Source organism: Ananas comosus, linkage group 12 (assembly GCF_001540865.1).
Source record: "Ananas comosus cultivar F153 linkage group 12, ASM154086v1, whole genome shotgun sequence".
Lineage (NCBI taxonomy): Eukaryota > Viridiplantae > Streptophyta > Magnoliopsida > Poales > Bromeliaceae > Ananas > Ananas comosus.
The window spans coordinates 11,781,131-11,800,266 of record NC_033632.1 but is presented as its reverse complement, the minus strand read 5'-3'; the positions used below and the strand labels follow the sequence as shown (position 1 = coordinate 11,800,266).

The 19,136-nt window shown below is 36.1% G+C and overlaps 1 pseudogene; it reads right to left on the bottom strand.

Annotated features, from left to right (window-relative positions):
• LOC109717989 lies at positions 156 to 15,579 on the bottom strand (annotated as a pseudogene).

The following is a 19,136-nucleotide window of genomic DNA, read 5'->3' as shown; positions in this document are numbered from 1 at the left end:
TATAACCAACATTATTTTCATCTATTTTTAGTGTATTTATTGTCTTAAGTGAGGAGCTAAATTGATCTCTTTTTACTGCATTTCTCGTCTTAAATTAGGAGTTAATTTAATCAGTTAAAATTTGTGATGTGTTGTTAAAATGGTTTCAACTGAATTAATTTAAGTAGTCAAAAGTTGTGATATGTTAGTTAAAATGTTTCCAATTGAATTAATTTAATCAGTTGAAAGTTCATTTCTCCGCTTCGTTTTTAGTGTGTTTCTCGTCTTAAATTAGGAGCTGATTCAATCAGTGAAAAGTTGTGATATGTTGTTAAAATTGTTTCAATTGAAGTGGATTTTTTTGTAGTAATAATTTTCATCTATTTTGATCCAGGTTCATTATATGAGCAGTCAATTATGCCCCCCCTTTTAGGCCCCTTTTTTTAATCATTTAATTATTCTTTGCTTTTAACAATAAAATAAATACAAAATTTAGGAGCAACTTCAAAATACGCCTCTTGGTATAGTGCGTTTATAGTTTCCTACCTTGTGATTTAAAGTATATCATTTTGTCCTCCTATGGTTTTTGTTCTATTTTTCTTTGGGGACCCATCATTAGAAAGAATAGCAAAGTGCGTATTATAAACCACATGGTGGTAAAAGTGTGACACTTTACCACCCTGCAATCTATAAAATGTAGCACTTTGCTACGTTTTTTTTATTGGAAGCTTCTTACGGAAACATAAATATAAACTACAGTAGGGAAAAGTGCTATATTTTGAACTATAGGGTAGTAAACTGTAAATGTGCTATGCCGAATTGGGGCTTTTGAAGCAAAGTTCTTCCTAAAATTTTGAATGGGTTTCTTTTGCTCAAGATCTGAATTTTCGATGCTATAAGCTAATTCCCACTTCTTTCAACGACGGGTAGGGTTTGTTGTTGTTGTTGTTGTTGTTTGTTATTTGTTCCAAGGCCCTACCCAAGCTTTTGTGTTGTTTGGGTAAAGATGTTCGAAAAAGCACTAAAAGATTTTAAATTTTTTAAGATCCCTTAACAGCTTCTGATGCGGCAGAAGCAGAAGCCCCATTTGGAGCTTCGGCTTTTGGGCCTCAGAAATCCATTTTAGCACTAATGCCCCGCCACTATGGAACTTTACAAATTTTCATTTGCTAAATGCCTACTAGCTAGTCGGAGCAAAGAAGCTGTCACAATAGCAAGGCGCAACAAGCTCTCTAGTTTTCCAGTGCCATATGTGAAAATTATGTGTCTTTAGGGCTATGAGATTTGATAATTTTGCAAGGGTATACATGTGACATTATTTAAACAAAAATGTGGCAAATTTACACCTGTAAGACATCTACCGCACCATTCTATATGTTCTTCTAGCTGGCTGCTTCATGATTCATTTATTTTGAACCCTGCATCAAGTTTGAGTTAACTCGGAGAGTTGCCATATGAGACAATCAGGACCTCTTTGGGTTGAACACTTGTTTCCGATATTCTCCGAGAGCCCATATGGGAAAGATGTTGCGGTACGTCACGTAATTTAAGGTCCCAGTTTTCATGAAGCACCCTGTCGCTTCCTGCCACAGTACATATACAACAGTTAGCGCACCAAGATCAAGAAACCATAGTAAGGGAGGACTTATAATTTGGTTTTTTTTTTTTTTTTTGTTAGTGTTCGATAATAGGGTCAGTTGTATCAATTTGAAGGTACCATTGTGGGCTTAGGAAATATTCAAATAGTAGAAGAAATGTGAAAGAGAACGAAAACATCGTTGCTAATTGGTTGTATTCACAAAAAAGATTTACCTGTTGGGGGAAGTTTCCATCATCTAGCTGCATATTGATTAGGAGTCTTGTTGCGCGGTGCAATGGAGTAGGATCTCTCTCAGCCTGCAATTTTATGTATTATAGCAAAATGAATATTAGGAAGAAAAAATATATATTATACGGAACAAGAAATTAAAGTGATTTACAGCCTCTTGTTTAAAATGACATGTAGCGAGGTTTTAATAAGGTGTTGGGCTGTTCATATGCTATCAAAAGCATGGCAGAATCTTTAGAGTTAACTGGATACACCATGGTTGCACTTCCAAGATTTTAATACATCAAGGGGCTTTTACATGAATATCTTCAAAGGTCATTTATTGTCATTTATACCCTTTTACAATCTGAGTTTTCATATTTACCCCTCGAAATTGGAGTTTCTTATAATAATACATTAAGTTGAAGTTTGGGGAGTTATCCAATTTATTGGAGGAAGTTGATTTTGTGTTGGAAGTTTTTCGTTAAAGAGGCGTATTTCTGTAAGTGCAAGGGTATATATGTAAGAATTTTAGGTTTTGAAGGGTGTCCGTTAAAAAAAAATGATTTTAGAGGGATTTATTTGTAGATAGATAATTTGGTGGGCTTATATATATGTTAATATCTCTAAACTAGTATTTACCTCAATTGTTACTGTTTGAACTCTAGACTAACCTGCCCAGCTTTCATGAGGCCCAGCATTGCCCAAGATGTATTCACCAAATTGGACTTCTTGCCATCTAGATTAGTGTACACCTGTTTCAGCTAACAATATAATGACATGTTCTTCTCCTATAAAGAAACCTCTAAAACCTACTGATGGAAAATGAGAAACTAATAATTAACTTACTAAAGCTAAGGACAGACAATAAAAAAAATACAAAATAATATTATTCTTTTAGCACTAGGGTTGATCAACTTAATGGAAATATATATACCAAATTCTTACCTTGTTTATGGATGAGAGATAACTCTCGCCCCACCCGCCGGTACGTAGCTGCTTTGACAAGAGAAACTCGCAAGCCTTACGAATGCTTGTGCTGTTGTTATAGCTCTTTCCAGCGGCAACTAGACCTTCTATTGCAAACCATGTCCCATATGTGTAGCAAATTCCCCATGATCCAAACCTAAGAATCTCTTTTTACCCATTAGTATTATTATGTTTCTCTTGGCTTTGAGTTTTTAAGTCCGTAATGAGTATCTTTCTGTGAAGTCAAAGAATATCATGATAACAATTTTTATACTCGCACACTTCAGTTGCATATGAAGCCTACAGCATAGAGTGTTTATATGTACATGAATATTCTTAGACTCCCCTGAAAAATGCTCGAATTTTTTTTTATATATAATCCTATCAATTTTTACAATTATAAAAATAAGTCTTCTAAAAAAAATAATTAAAAATAGATTTCTAAATGCGGTGAATCATTCACCGCTTTCATAACTCTACTTAAAACTAAAAGTTATTTTAAATGCGGTGAACCATTTACCGCCTTTATTATTTTTCCCTTTCATTCTCTCTCATTCTTTCGTCGTATATCCTTTTTAAAAGCGGTGAATCATTCACCACTTTCTCTCTCCATAAAAAAATTTGACGAATGCGGTGAACCATTCACCGCTTTCACCACCTACAGATATAACGGAGATTATATTTACAAATAAAATTTTAACAGATCTAATTTTAAAATAAAGTTTTTGAAGAAGACTAGGTTACTAAAATCTCCAAAATGCTCACTAGGAACTTTTATGAAAGAGAAAGATTTTTATACGAAAAGAAAAGGGATTTTCCTTGAAATTTTAGGAAGAGATTCACTTTGTTGAATTTTATAGAAGATATTCATACTTACCTTGTTGATTAATTTATTGTCAAAATAAACATGTGAAATCTACTGGGTAGTGAGATGCATATGTTTTGTAACTTCTATTCGATGAATAATATAAAGAAGCTGACCATGATCCATCATCTTTCTGCTCCTTTTCAATGTATTCTGTTGCTTTTTTGATGCATACTTCTATTTCTTTCCTCCGATGCTCGGGATTCATTTTTCTGAATAATGCCAATGCCTGGATTGCTGATGATGTGCATTCTACATACCTGTGATGCCTTTTGTTAGCTTCGGATGATTTCTACGTAACAATGTACAGAAAGCCCCTCGATTACGGACCATTTGGAAATAGAACCCTCAACTTCTTCTTTTTTTTTTTTTTTCCGGATTAACACCTGGTCGACTTTTACTTGTTTTGATGGTTATTTTCGTTCTCTAAATTGGAGATTCGGTTAAGTTTAATGCCGATCTTTGTTAGATTCAGAAGCTCTGCACTTTTCAGCTAATGTTTCTGTGGGTTCTGCTAACGGTTAACATGCGATATCTGCTAGAACCATTTACTTTAAGAGGATTCCAAAATCCAAAGTCAATTGAAGGAAGTAACTCAAATCGAAACAAGCAAAAATTGAGGGGATGCAATTCAAAAAATGAAAAGTTTAGGGGATGTGCTTCAAAATGGTCTATATATATGTATGAAGGGGTTTCTGTACATTTTTTCATATACGCGAGATAAGTTATTTATTAACATATGTTGGGATGGCTTACTGATAGTCCAACATAAAGTCTGCAAATATCTCTGAGGTGTTGAAACACTGAGAACAGTAACCCAAGAATAATAATCAATGCAAGTACCTAGTCAACTAGAAAATCTTAATTTGATAGTTTTAGCTTTTTAAACAAAGTTTGCAAATTGCATACTAGATTGTCTCATGTGTGTCTCATGTCATAAAATACTAAAAGAATTATTTGTCATGTTAAGAGTACCTTCTTTTGAGGTTTTGTTTAGCTGTTTAAAGGTGGACAGTTAGTATTACATTTTTCTGATAAGAGGACAGGTTCTTCGACCTTCCAATTCACTAGAGATTGTTCTTTAGATGAACTTTTTTTTTTTTTTTACCTCAACTATATCAAATAATGTGGTGTAAAAGAATAGAAAGCCTTGTGCACCAGTTAATTGGTCAAGTTATATGCAGCAATTTTGTGGTTAACAAAAGAAAATGGAAAAAAAAACATATATATATATATATAGAGAGAGAGAGAGAGAGAGAGAGAGAGAGAGAGAGAGAGAGAGAGAGAGTCCGGCTACTATACTCTTATGAGTATGATCGCACTCGTACTCATAAGTCGTTTTCGATGATAGAGCTTCCGAATCGACGATCCATACCGTTAAACGTTTTCTACAGCATTTAAAACTTCTAGAAATTAAATTTTATAATTTTTCGACATCATTTATCTTACGATCAAAAGGTCACAAAATTGACAATTTTTTACGGCCGGTATAGGATACTTGCTAGTTTAACGGTGTAAAAGAATCGGAATTGGTTGAATTTTTGATAGAAAATTCTATTCACTACATAGATAAAGATCAATAACTCCGTTCTTAAATTGAAGAATCCGATCATCCATTTTTAGGACGTCGTTCAATTTTGACCGTTCATTTTATGCCGACTTAATGGACTTTATTATGATTTCGAAAATTTACCAAATTTATTTTTTAGAAGTTTCAAATACTCTAGATCATATTTAACGGAGTGAATCGTCGGTTCGGAAGCTCCATCATCGAAAACAACTTATGAGTACGAAGGCTCCTATACTCATAAGAGTATAGTAGCCCTACTCTATATATATATATATTTATTAATTTCAATCTCTTCACTTTCTGAGAGGTTCAAATAATCAAAATCTGTTTTCAACTATTAAGTGCTCTATATCTTTGTAATTCAAGGATCAATCAAGTAATTAAATCTGGAAGCATATCAAGTGAATCACTTTCTACCAAAATTTTGAAATTTGAATTACCTTGTCCTTTGAAATTAAAAAATTTCAAGCTGTGGACAAATTTTCAGAAATGTATTACTCATGCTACGAAAGAAGATACCTCTATCCATGGATGTGAGCGAGTCAACTCTCATGTTGAGAAGCCACCGTTGCCATTCTATCATGAAATAACTAGCATAAGTAAAGCATCGCCTTTTGTGTCGATGAAATTGGCCTTTTGTGTCGATGAAATTGGTTAAATTAGCGATGCATTCTTGTGGTACTTAATTAGGTATATATCCTTTTTTGTTTGAACATGCCTATGTTGAATGTCTACGGGGGATTGCATTCAGAAACCACTACCTTTTAGTCTCCTCTTATTTGTGGTTTAATTTTCTTCCTGTCCTAAAATTTAAATTTGAAAAAAAAATATATATGTACAGCTGAGGGCTTGTTTGATTGATGAACTTGTTTGTTTTCTAGGATCTCATACGTGTTTAGTAATACCACCTCTTTCTGATTATTTTACTTGTTTGATGAGCTGGTATGCATCGTTCAAAGATCATGAGTGACATCTTTTAAGTCGATTCTTCATATATGAAGAAGCTGGATTTTGTTTTATCAAGTTTTGGAAGAAAAAATAATTAAATGGTCAGATGCAATCGCAGGTAATGTTTTAATTGGCAGGTCTATTCGTGTACTTTGCTTTTAAATTTCCTCTTTGTCAATACGAGAATTGGATAATGAAAATTTCGATTAATGTCGACAACAATTATGGTTTATGATTGTCTGTATTGTCCGAAAATTTATAAAAATAATGTGTCAGTTGTGTAATCGTTTAAGCTCTTTTACTAAAATGAGGATTGGCTAGCAAGCGCATGATCTTTTCTTTTCTTTTTCCTTTTTATCTGCTGACGCTACTACTGATTACACTACTACTAATACTTTGTGTTATGAATGAAATACCTGTAAGGATAATATGAAATTCACTGCTTCATAGATGCGATCCATTGCCAGTTTCTCATCGACGATATTTGGCGAAATGTTTGATGACAGTAGTATAGCCTGTAGGTAGAAAGTTTACTTATCATTAGGCACAGAGAATACCACTAAAGATAAATCGAAATTTATGAAGCATTCTTTTTATCCCTGTGATTGTTATTGATTGCTTGCTGATTTATCGCGAGCCATCTCTGTGTATGTAACGGAAACACGAATTTTTATTAGTATCTGTATGTTTAGAGAAACTCACAAGAAAGTATAAAATTTAGTATATTGACTTCTATCTATTGTACTCTGAAATTGAAAGGAGAAAAGAAAGTTACATGACATATTCTACTTCTATATATTTTTATGTTGTATAATTTTGTTTTCTTAACTGAATTACTTCCGAAATTTTTTTAAGTTCACTAAAATTTTCCCGAATACTGAACTCTTCAACCATGTTGAATTTAATCTTAAATGCCAAACTTGTGACTATCATATGTGCTAATCACATGGCCATTCATGGTTGTGGTTAATAATGTGTTATTGAATTTGATACTAGACCTTAAGAGCTTCTGCAGTGCAGTCTGAGATGGCCCATCCATAATTGGCGACTTGGAATGCCCAACCACCTTTAGACATATGTCGGAACTTCTCACTGAAGTCGCCGGAAGGGTTCTCCAAAATCTTCACATAAAAGTGGTAGATTTAAAGGCCAACATATAAGAAAATGTGAAGGCTTATAATGTATGAAACCCCACCGACACTGCCACCTCCCCAAAAAGAACAAAATAATTATACAGGTGATTCTAAAACTCCTCGAGCTCCTAAATGGCATGCTATTTGATTTCACTAGCATATTGTAGATTTGACGGTCTCTGTTAAGAAAGTTACAGAATGTTCCCTCAGTAAGATATAGAAAGAAACCGTCTAAGTCATGAAAGGTTTTTCTGAATTTAAATGTTATCAAATCCCAGAAAATAGAGTTCACTCACTAATTCTATGAATAGCGTATAGTTTTTGTTCTTTTAAGGGTGGAGGGGGTCCGTATATTTTTGTCTTTTGTAAGTTAAGAAGCTTCAGTTAAGTAGGATAATACCTGTGAGCTTTTATGTATTCATGTGCTTTCATCAAAGTGCTTCCACATTCCTCTGCGAGATTGCATGCTAAAATTGCTTGGACTGCCAAAGCTGCTTCCCACAACTGACTCCCACAAGACTACAAATAGATGGTAACCACATCAAACCATTACTAGAACCTAAATTAAAGCGTTCGTTCAGCCTCTCTAGAGTTTCTGCAGAAGTTCTTTTTGTGTAAAGCTATTCAAGAAAGCTCTAAAAACGTTTCCGCCCGTGTAATTCTAACCATTTCCAACTGCAGTAGAAGCTCCTAGTCTGCTTCTAGCTTTTGGGGTTTAGAAGTTTATTTCAGCTTCCCATTGTAGCAGAAGTTCTACACTTGGTGTTTATCACATGCCTATTTGCTGCTTCTCATATTAGAGAAGCTGTTCCAGGAGCTAGATCAAAATAGGCATCAAGTTGAGTAAGAGTTAGTCAAATAGTTTTTTTTATTTTCTATTAAGGCGAATATTTTTTTTTTTTTCTGTAGTCACAATTCTCATACGAGTAAAATGTTTCACAGAAGATCTCATCAATTAAGTTATAGAAATTACCCGCATTTTCATGCCATCTTCACTAACCCATAGATAATCAGGTATTCTAGCGAGGTGAAACTTGAATGTATCTGCACTTGGATTTTCCACCCAGCAGGAAAGCATGCATAAGGTCTGCATTGAGTAAGTGATTCATCAAGTTGTGTGATCAACATGGATTAAGTTTAATGAAATTTTCTTTCTTTTTATTTCAGCAGTATGTCGGAGACTCAGAATATTACCAATCCTTTTGGTATATCGTTTAGAGCATGAGGCTTTTTTTCTCCTCTTCAGTATTTAGTTACATATATACCCCTGGAAGAATATCTTTTTGTGCAATGTTGCATCATGAAATCTTAATATATATATATATATATATATATCCTTTTTTTTCACACATATGATTTCTTAGCTGTTACTTACCTTCTGTGCAGCTCCAACAGATAAGTACAGAGAATTCTCGTCTTCATAGTGTATGTATTGCATTATCTCTTGCAGTGCCTTCTTTCTCAAAACGGAAAGGGGCCAATGAGCAAATAGAGGTTCGAGGATCCTGTAAAGGAATTCTGCTAAGTAGTCCTGAAACAGCGAGTGCGGTTGGTAGAGATCTTCCTGTAGTTTCAAGTTCATCAAAAGAGCTCTGTGTAAGTCTACTCCCTTGTAATTGTATTTTGAGAAGTGTTACCTAAAAGATCAATCTAGCAAGAAATGGTTTCAGGAATATATATTAAAAGCCCTACTCACGTACATAATGAATATGAAAGGTATGTGGAATTGATAGGTGAGATAGAAGATGGAGATTTAACTCATTATATAATGAGAATTTAACCTGTTATTTGTTGAAAGTGGGGATTGAAACCACAATCTCACAAAATGAAGGGGTTTAGAATTGGCTCTGATACCGTGCTACCTAAAAGTATATGAAACAATTGTTGTTTCATATACTTTAATATTGTAACAGAGCATCAGATCCTGAGTTTGAGTCCTGTCGGGCCTTTAGATTTATTTAATTTCTTCCCGTATAATTCAAATCCTCGCCTTGGGCCTATCAAAAGTCTCGAGTCCAGGTATGAGAGGAATTGTTGAATATAAATATTAAAAACACCGCTCTCTAGTATCTTAAGCTTTTAGAGAAACGTGGTTGTTTGACATACTTTAACAATGCTTGAATTATTGAAAGGAAATAAGTCCTAATTGTATTTCTTACTAGCAAAAGAACCAATAATCTAGAAAGCACATATTTAGTGCTAAATAATAGACAGAGACAATACATGTTACATTTGTGAACAAATAGTCTCAAAATGCTAACTGCTAAGCACATGAAATTGTATCTTTTTAGAACTATAGCACATTCATAGCCCTTTAGATCAGAATAAGGCAATAACTAATAAACCTTGTTACTTGATCATCTCTGAGAGTATATGTGTCATTCCGGCCCTAAATATTATTCATGAGGTAGCACTCCAAGTTAACTACACTAAGGCAGTGTTTGGGAATGGAATAAGCTGGAGGATTAGCTCGAATCCCCCAGCTTATCCCCAAACAATTTTTAGGTGGTGGGAACAACAGTTCCCACCACCATCGGGATAAGTGAGGGGGGTCGGTGGGAACAACAGTTCCCAGTTCCCACCCCCTTTTGTCGTTGTGTGCCCCGTGAGTGGAATTTTCCAAAAATACCCCTGCTGGCTTCTTCTCCCCTTACCTCACCGAGCTCTTTCTCTGGCTCTTTCTCACCGAGATCCTGCAGCTGGTTCCTCTCTCTCCACCTTACCTCACCGAGCTCCTTCTCTCCCGCCGTGGGTTCGTCTCTCTCTACCTCTCTCTCCCGTGAGTCTTCTCCTTCCCGTGAGTCTTCTCCCTCCCTTCTCCTCCTGCTGTCGGCGCCCGTGGTTTCCCCAAATCTTGTGGGTTTGCGAAAGGTGCGATCCAAGGCCGGATCTACACCGGCGGTGGGTTTCCGGCAGGCTTTCTTGCACCCCTGCACCCACTCGACGTGGATCGAGCCGTTTTCTCTCTCTCCACCTAACCTCACCGAGCTCCATCTCTCCTGCTGCTGGTTCCTCTCTCTCCACCTCTCCCTCCCATTAGTCCTCTCCTTCCCTTCGCCTCCAGCCGTCGGCGCTCGTGGTTTCCCCAAATCTTGTGGGTTTACGAAAGCCCTGGTGCGATCCAAGGGCGGATCTGCACCGCCGGTGGGTTTCCGGCGGGCTTTCTTGCAGCCCTCACCTCACCGAGCTCCCTCTGCCCTCTCCACCTCTCCCTCACCGAGCTCCCTTTCCCCTGCACTCGGTTCTACTCTCTCCACTTCTCCCTCCTGTGAGAATTGCCCTAGAATCTTCTAAACATAAATAAATAACAAACCTTTGCACACATCTTGCGTGCTTTGTTCTAGTCTATGCTTTGGTAAGGTTGACTATGGAGCTCATCCCTCAATTCTAGAACTGTTTTCGTTATAGAACCGACAAACCTCTTTCCGTATAAGTATGACATAGGAGTGTAGATTAGTCTAAAATGGCACCAAAGTCGTCCTGTGTTAGATAAGTTGTTCCTGTGTTAGATAAGCTGTTCAGTACGAAGAAAAATCGAACATTCTCAAGTTTTAACTATGTCATAAGAAGCATTTGAAATCCATTGAGCGAGAATGCCATCATGGAAAGTATAAGACCCCCCCNAACTGCTAAGTACATGAAATTGTATCTTTTTAGAACTATAGCACATTCATAGCTCTTTAGATCAGAATAAGGCGATAACTAATAAACCTTGTTATTTGATCATCTCTGAGAGCATATGTGTCATTCCGGCCTTAAATATTATTCATGAGGTAGCACTCCAAGTTCTACACTAAGGCAGTGTTTGGGAATGGAATAAGCTGGGGGATTAGCTCTAATCCCCCAGCTTATCCCCAAACAACTTTTTAGGTGGTGGGAACAACAGTTCCCACCACCATCGGGATAAGTGGGGGGGGGGACAACAGTTCCCACCCCCTTTTTGTCGTTGTGTGCCCCTTGAGTGGAATTTTCCAAAAATACCCCTACTGGCTTCTTCTCCCCTTACCTCACCGAGCTCTTTCTCTGGCTTTTTCTCACCGAGATCCTGCAGCTGGTTCCTCTCTCTCCACCTTACCTCACCGAGCTCCTTCTCTCCCGCCGTGGGTTCGTCTCTCTCTACCTCTCCCTCCCGTGAGTCTTCTCCCTCCCTTCTCCTCCGGCCGTCAGCGCCCGTGGTTTTCCCAAATCTTGTGGGTTTGCGAAAGGTGCGATCCAAGGCCGGATCTGCACCAGTGGTGGGTTTCCGGCAGGCTTTCTTGCACCCCTGCACCCACTTGACGTGGATCGAGCCGTTTCCTGTCTCTCCACCTCACCTCACCGAGCTCCATCTCTCCTGCTGCCGGTTCCTCTCTCTCCACCTCTCCCTCCCGTGAGTCCTCTCTTTCCCTTCGCCTCCGGCCGTCGGCGCTCGTGGTTTCTCCAAATCTTGTGGGTTTACGAAAGCCCTGGTGCGATCCAAGGGCGGATCTGCACCGCCGGTGGGTTTCCGGCGGGCTTTCTTGCAGCCCTCACCTCACCGAGCTCCCTCTGCCCTGCAGCTGGTTCCGCCCTCTCCACCTCTCCCTCACCGAGCTCCCTCTCCCCCGCACCTGGTTCCGCTCTCTCCACCTCTCCCTCCCGTGAGAATTGCCCTAGAATCTTCTAAACATAAATAAATAACAAACCTTTGCACACATCTTGCATGCTTTGTTCCAGTCTATGCTTTGGTAAGGTTGACTATGGAGCTCATCTCTCAATTCTAGATCTGTTTTCGTTATAGGACCGACAAACCTCTTTCCGTATAAGTATGACATGGGAGCGTAGATTAGTCTAAAATGGCACCAAAGTCGTCCTGTGTTAGATAAGCTGTTCAGTACGAAGAAAAATCAAACATTCTCAAGTTTTAAGTATGTCATAAGAAGCATTTGAAATCCATTGAGCGAGAATGCCATCATGGAAAGTATAAGACCCCCCCCCCCCCAAAAAAAAAACGTCAAACCACATGATTAAACATGGAATGCTGAAATTGCACTTAATATGCAATCCAGTGTTTAAAGAAATAATTTTCTTTTCCTCTGTGAAAAGAAAATGGATAAATTACATACCTAGATAAATGGGTAGTGAGGAAGGAAGAAGAATAAGATCTGGTGGGATTGGATTTACCCCTGACCATTTGAAAACTCCTAGTACCTGGATTGTTATGCATCATTTAAACATCAATTTAATTACTAAAATCTTTCCAAAATTTTCTGTTTGTTTGGCAGTCTCTCAAAAACGTTCCAAAAATATTCGAGTTCTGACTGGCTTTATTGAAATCAGTTAATTAATTAAGAAGTTAATTAGTTGAGTAGACAGTATATAAAAAACTAGTTAGGCAATAGTACTATTTGAGGAAGATCAAAGACGAGAATAGTTATTATAGATGAAGGTAAAGAACAGTAATTTTCCCCTCTCAGTAGGTTATTCAAGAATTAGCCCCATTAAGAGGGAATAGCTGTTCCTGATGACCGTTGGCAGAGTAAGGGGGAATAAGGGCTTTTATTCCCCCTTTATTCTGATGAAGTTGTGAGGTTAGGTTAGGAAGAGACAAGTAATATTATACGTACCTCAGAATACACTTCAGAATATTATTAATAAGTCAGCATTGTATGCATAGTAATTGCTGAATAAATTAATAGTAATATTGCTATCTATAATGTATACAATGCTGACTTATTAATAATATTTTGGGTGCATTTTGAGGTGTACATAATATTTTTCGAAAAGAACTTACAGAAAGCCAAAACTTTCCCCATGTTGGTATTAGTGTTACGCCACCATGATCAAGAATCCATTTTCGAGCTTTTTCCATGGCGCCATGTCCAGAACCCTCGGCTTTTTCGTCAAGCAGTCTTAAAGTAGTGTAGCAAAGTGCAGAGCTAAACATAATGCTCGTTCCCTCTGTATGGAGTCCCCAACCTCCATCCTTATTCTGGCGATTTTTTTTTTTATTACAATTGCTGATTTTATAGATATGTGTGTTATTTTACTTGATCGAGTACTTTTTATAGTTAAAACTTATTTTATATTGTATGAATTCTGAATATACATTGTATTATAGGGTGAGATACAAATTTAGTCCCTGAACTTTGTCCTGAGTTTCGATTTCATCCTTAGAATTTCAACTGTAACAATTCAGTCGCGGAATCTTCTGCTGATTTCATTTTATCCTCATAGTGCGTCAACTGTTACTCTTAAGTTTGGTCTTAATTGCAATATTCTCCGTAAAGTTTGATCTCGGTTACAATTTCGTCCCAAGGAGTTTCTATCTAATGAAAAGAAGCCCAATGTTGGTAGAAAATGGCACTTATAAAAAGGACTTAGTTGTTACGCAGTGCTAATTTCAGGACTAAATTATTACGAGTAAACCTATGAGGACAAAATTGAAATCCAAACTTCTCTGACCATTTTTTATTCTTTTTCTGACCCTATCTCATATGCTGAATTTTCTTTGCATGATATAATCTAGTCTTCATGTTGCATATCCTAACAAGGCCTTATAAAATGCTTAATCAGCTGAAAATTCTAACCCTTACTTGGTGATTGCATAGATAACGCCGCAACTCCTTTTGATGTTCCAATGGTAATGCAGTGTTTAATGATCCAGTTACGTATAGCGCTATAACCTGTAATAAATGAAAAAGTACACTAATCAATTGATTAATTGCTTAATTGATTGTTCTACATTTTATTTTCTTTCCACCAATTCAAGTATTCAAAAATAATCTATAATTGGAGTACTAAACTGAAAAATTCCTTGAAAGCTTTGTTAAGTCAGTAATTTAAGTACTTACCAGAATGGGAGTTAGAAAAAGTGGTCCTGGAAAATCTCCAGGCCAATGCCCATCATATGCTTGTATGCTAGAAAAATAGTTGATTCCTCTTCTGAGTGTCTCGCTAAAACTGCACTTTCCGTGATTTCCTCATCATTTTTCGCTGTTATTTTCTCTGGCTTTATACCACAAGGATTATTCTCTTGAGCCAACTGCAAAAAAACAAAAACAAAAAAAAAAAAGATTTTGGATCAAGAAGTAAAGATGTTTGTGCTTCTTCTTTTCTTTTCTTAATTTGGTTCAACGTCAAACTTGTGAAGCTGATTCCTTTCGGGTTTTTCAGGTACTCAACATTTGTGTGATCTATTAATTACAGTTTGAGATGTTTGCATGTTTATCCCTGCAAAATTCTCTATTTACACGTGTATCTTCACAAATATTAAATTTCATATGTGCCCTCCCGGAGCATACCTCTCACCTGTATAATCATATGTACTTACAATAGTGCCCCTTTTTAGAGAACTCTTTCTAATAGAAAACCTATCCAACTTAATATAGGGTTCTTTTCGTAAAAAACTGCAAATTCAAGGGATATGTATATATATTACTATGGTTTATTATATGTTTATAAGTTGCAGGTATATATATATATATATATAGAGTGAGGTTACTATGCTTCTGGAAGCACGGAGCCTTCCGTGCTTCCAGGTCGTTTTCGATGTTGCGACTTTCGAATCGTCGATCGGCTCCGTTAAATTTGATCTAGAGTATTTGAAGTACCTAGAAAATAAATTATGTGATTTTCGATTATTTGCCTAGTGAACGAAGGGGCTCAAAATCAACTTACAAACGTGATAATATAACATTAAAATTTAGATCAAAGATATTGATCTTGTTTTATGTAGTATAAAGAATTTTTATCAAAATTTCACGTGATTTGGATATTTCTACACCGTTAAACTTGCAAACGGCTCACTACGGCCGTTAAAATGATTGATTTTGAACCCTTCATCACTAGGCAAATGATATTGAAAAATCGTAAAATTTATTTTCTAGGTACTTCAAATATTCTAGATCAAGTTTAACGGAGCGATCGACGGTTCGAAAGTCGCAACATCGAAAACAACCTGAAAGCACGGAAGGCTCCGTGCTTTCAGAAGCATAGTAGCCTCACACTATAATATATATATTTATATATAAAATTAATATATATATATATATATATATATATATATATGTAAATTCCTATAAAACTCGCTAAGAATTTATACTGTAACCATGCTTATATATTTTGAGCATGCAGGTGTAGATGGAGAAGATACCTGCATTCGAGCCAACTTATCGGAGCTGTGTTTCTGACTGAACCTGTTCCTCCAAAATTCTTTGCGCGCGTTTTCGACCGCTTCTCGCTCCTCGCTCGATCCGAGCTGTTCATCATACACCCAAATTTCTCTTCCAAGGTGATTAAATTTACTTTTGAGCCATGGCCCTCCCTTGCCAATCTCAAGCTTCCACATCTTCTACTTTAGTTTCTATTCCCTGCATAACTTATGTATTTGCATGTATACCCCTGTAAAATGAGGTTTTAGGCCCGAAAAGCTATTGGAGTGATTTCAATGAAAAGAATCGTTAGTAATTTTCCGAACAGCTTTACTCAAATAACGTATCTGTAAAAGCTCCGGTCGGGCCAAATAAGCCTCATATCACATTCCACCTCAATTAATTAAAACTTTAATATTCTCTTTTATATACTAGTTCAGATTCCTGTAATATCTCTGTTGAATGGAGAAGGGATAACTTTATCATACCTGGATTAAGTTGCAGAATAGAAGTAGGAGGAGGGGATGGTTAGTTTTATTCCTGGATTAAACTGGAATGCTCACATGGATTTTTATATATACATCAGACGCAAAGATCACATCGAGCTGATGAGTTCGATTGCGTTCGGAGATTTCCCCCAAAACTAGCAGATCATTGAAAGATTGCTTGTTAGCAGAAAAACTGGGAAAATGATATCCGTGCTTAAGGTGATTTATTAGCTGCTTACGGAATGATCTATTTTGTGCTTATTCGTAAAACTATTTCTGGATCATTTTCTATTAGATCGATTTTTTAGGTTCAGAGCCCTCTCAATCTTACGAGAATGCAGTTTCATTTCCGCTGGATATATACCAATTAATTTGTTGAATTCTTATTTGTTACTTCTTTATCATTGCATGTGAAATGAGTCATTAAATAATCTCCACCATCCACCATGTATATGGGTTTCTTGTTTTTTATTCACTTGAAGAAAATACTGCAGGTTTCTTAAGTAATAATATACTTGTTTGCGTGACTTTTTGAGCAACTTCTCTGTTTGGACGCAGAAATGAAGCTTCTAGACTTCTAACTTCAGCGGGATTAGCGTCAATTTTATGGGAATGCGAAAGAGTTATCACAAACTATGGAGATTTATTTTGCCGCCGTTATATATCTTCTGCGGAGTAAGTTGGAATACTTTTCATAGTAAATTAACTAAAGCCATTTACTTCCCCGCCATTTTCGACGCTGGCACATTGAATCGCCAATCGGCGCGTTATTTGATCCATAGACTATTTGAACTTTTTAAATTCTGAATTTTGTGATTTTTGACGTCATTTATCTAATATTTAAGTGGAGTCAAAATTGATTAATGGTTAATGTAAGTCGGAGTATGAGACCACTCGATCGCTAGGTAAACCAAGTCGTAAAATTGCAAAATTTAATTTCTAGAAGGTTCAACTAATTTGGATCAAATTATTTGAAATGATATGCACATTGCTTATTTGGGAAAACTTCAAAAACTCCCCTTGTGGTTTCACTTTTTCTCACTTTAGTACTCTGTGGTTTAAAGTATATCAAGTTAGTATCATGTGGTTTTGCACTCTTTCACTTTTGTACCCTGTGGTTTAAAGTATATCAAGTTAGTACACTGTGGTTTCGCACTTTATCACTTCAGTACCCTGTGGTTTAAAAATTACATGGTACTAACTTGATATAAAAATAAAACCACAGGGTACTAACTTGATACAAAAATAAAACTATAGAGTACTAACTTGATACACTTTAAATCACTGGGTACTAAACTGATAAAGTGAGAAATCACAGGGTATTAACTTTGATACACTTTAAATCATAGGGTACTAAAATGAAAAAGTGCGAAACTATATGGGGTTTTTGAAGTTTTTTCTACTTATTTTTCGCATACTTTCATAAAGATTGATTTGAGCTGGGTATGTAAAATTGCAACATTCAAAATCTAATTTATTTGAATACACACAAGTAACGTATACGTCGGCACATTGTGTCTACGGATGATGTGGTACACTTGGTCCACCCAGTGCTCCCTCACCTCGAAATATTGCGTAATATATATATACTATTGAGTTTTTCTACCGTTAGATCTACCGTTTGATCATTTTCATCCGTTATATTATACTATTAAATCAACCACCCACTCCATCCTCGGGGACCACTATCATCTTAACTGCACATCCTTTTCCTTTCATCCAACGGTCGAAAACTTAATAGTACCGAGGACTTGTACTATTGATAGTATAGCAATATATATATATATATATATATATATATATATATATATATATATATATATATATATATATATATATAGTTAGGCTGGTATACTATCGGTCGCACGGAGGCATCCATACTACCAAGTTGTTTTCAATGATGCGGTTTCTAAATCGACGATCGGCTCCGATAGACTTGATCTACACTATTGAAAGTATATGGAAACTAAATTTCATAAATTTTCGGCATCATTTCGCTAGTGATCAAAAGGCCTCAAATTTTTTTTCACTATTTAGAGTAAGATTAGTACTTCTGATCTTAAATTCAAGTCCTTTTGATCTTAAATTCAAGTCTTGTATCATCATTTTTTACGAGATTTTTATTTTCAGCCGTTTATTTTTTGACTACTCGCTTGATAGGTAAATGATGCCGAAAAATAATAAAATTTTGTTTCCAAATACTTTTAACAGTGTAGATCAAGTCTAATGGAGCCGATCGTCGATTTGAAAGCCGCATCATGCAAAACAACTTTGCAGCACGGAGGCCTCCGTGTTACCGATAGTATACCAGCTTAGCTCTCTCTCTCTCTCTCTCTCTCTCTCTATATATATATATATATAGGGTCTGGCTACTATACTATTATGAGTACGATCGCCCTTGTACTCATAAGTTGTTTTCGATGATAGAGCTTTCGAATCGACAATCCACACCATTAAACGTTATTTACAGCATTTAAAACTTCTAGAAATCAAATTTTATAATTTTTCGACATCATTTACCTTACGATCAAGAGGTCACAAATTTGACAATTTTTCACTGCTGGTATGGGATACTAGCTAGTTTAAAAGTATAAAAGAATCGAAATTTGTTGAATTTTTGATAGAAAATTCTATTCACTACATAAATAAAAATCAATAACTCCGATCTTGAATTGAAGGATTCGATCATCTTTTTTTAGGACGTCATTCGATTTTAACTGTTCATTTTATGCCCACTTGATGGACTTTATTATGATTTCGAAAATTTACGAAATTTATTTTCTAGAAGTTTCAAATATTCTAGATCATATTTAACGGAGTGGATTGTCGATTCGGAAGTTCCATCATTGAAAACAACTTATGAGTACGAGGGCTCTAATACTCATAATAGTATAGTAGCCATGGCCATATAGGCGGGGGCTATTATACTCTTATCAGTATAGACCCTCTTGTACTCATAAATTTTTAACCGTTGATTGATGGGATGTGTGGTTATGATGATGATAGTCCTCACTTAGAATAATAGTGGTCTCTTAGGGTTGAGTAGGTAGTTGATTGAATAGTATGATCTAACGGATGAAAGTGATCAATGGAATAAATCTAAAGGTCAAAAACTTATGAGTATAAGGAAGCCAATACTTATAAAAATATAGTAGTCGGGCTATATATATATATATATATATATATATATATATATATATCCTGTAAAATTCGCACGAAGATTAAAGCCGCCAAGTTGTATTATTTTGAGCCTAAAAGACATTCGT